This window comes from Staurois parvus, unplaced genomic scaffold (genome assembly GCF_062004578.1).
Source record: "Staurois parvus isolate SC_StPar_1 unplaced genomic scaffold, SC_StPar_1.0 ptg000183l, whole genome shotgun sequence".
Lineage (NCBI taxonomy): Eukaryota > Metazoa > Chordata > Amphibia > Anura > Ranidae > Staurois > Staurois parvus.
In genome coordinates, this window is record NW_028317979.1 from 9,501,513 (window position 1) to 9,502,995 (window position 1,483).

General features: G+C 40.2%; 1 non-coding gene across 1 annotated transcript; it reads right to left on the reverse strand.

Moving 5' to 3' along the window:
* Window positions 1-317: 317 nt before the first annotated feature.
* Window positions 318-403, reverse strand: TRNAR-UCU (transfer RNA arginine (anticodon UCU)). Its single transcript is given in 2 exon segments — window positions 318-353; window positions 367-403. It is a non-coding gene; the product is annotated as a tRNA-Arg (tRNA).
* Window positions 404-1,483: the final 1,080 nt, after the last annotated feature.

The window sequence follows — 1,483 nt, forward strand, 5'->3', positions numbered from 1 at the left end:
CTCTTGTACCAAATTGTATTGTAGCTGTTATGTCTGCCTTCATTTTGTAAAGTGCTGCGCAAACTGTTGGCGCTATATAAGTCCTGTATTATTATAATAACACAAATAGGTTGCTGTCAGAGCTGCACAATAACAGCAGCAGTGTGGAGACAGTCCTAGCCTTGGAATCCAGATGTGAAATCTGCTTTTCATCTCTTCTTGTGTGCCAGCAACTGTGACAATTCTACAACGTGACTGAAATACAAACATTTACTACTCAACATACACAGGCAATTAATAAACAAATGTAGATGATGAAAAGAAGAAAAAAAACAACCCGACTCCGCCGGGACTCGAACCCGGAACCTTTGAATACCCTCACTCCTCTAGAAGTCCAATGCGCTATCCATTGCGCCACGGAGCCACCTGTTGGATTCAGAGGAAACAATGTACATCACAGAAATCTCAATGACGTATGCCATACACCACTAAAACAGAGAATGACAGTTCTAGCACTGCAGGCAATACAACGGCTACGATGGTCGGAGTTGTGTCGTCTCCCCGCTGCACAGCCTGGAATCCAGCCGGAGCTGAGACCTCTGTGTAACATTACCCAACACGAACAAACAGCTCGTCCTGATTTCGCAATTGAAAATGAACGGAGCATGCGCAATACTTTACCTGCGTAGAGCGACTTTCAACGCGCATGCGTGTATATGTTCTAACTCCTAATGGATGTATTTAGGTTCAGGAGAGAAGACATTTTTGTGAAGTTGCTGATAATAAACACAGAATTGTGGTCTTCAGAAAAATGGCCAACAAAAATCAGAACTCAATTCGAGCAGAGAGTGGTACTCCGTTTCTGTTTTCATGCTGACTTTCTGAGCACACCACGACCTGTTATGGAAACAGCAAAATGCATTTCTTGAGACAACAATATACATTAACCACTTCCCTCCTGAGGATTTACCCCCCTTCCTGCATTACTTTGACAATTGCGCGGTCATGCAACGCTACACCCAAATTAAATTGATGTCCTTTTTTCCCACAAATAAAGCTTTCAGTGGTATTTGATCGCCTGTGCGATTTTTATTTTTTGCGATTAAAAAAATGCCAATTTTGAGAAAAACTTTTTGATATTACAAAATGTCCAGTACAAAAATAACATTTTGTCATAAATTTACACCAAAATGTATTCTGCTACATGCCTTTACTAAACAAAAATCTCAACACGTGTAAATTCATTGGTTTAAGTGAAAGTTATAGCGTCTACAAATGGCGGTATACAGTGGATATAAAAAGTCTACACACCCCAATGTCAGGTTTCTGTGATGTAAAAAAAAAGAGACAAAGATAAATCATTTCAGAACTTTTTCCACCTTTAGGCTCCATGTACACGGGACGTTTGGAAAACTCTTCTGAACGATGGAAACTGACTGCTGGAAAACGTAGGTAAAAAAAACATCTGTTTAGCTGAGTTAGCGTTTATGATCGTTTATGATCG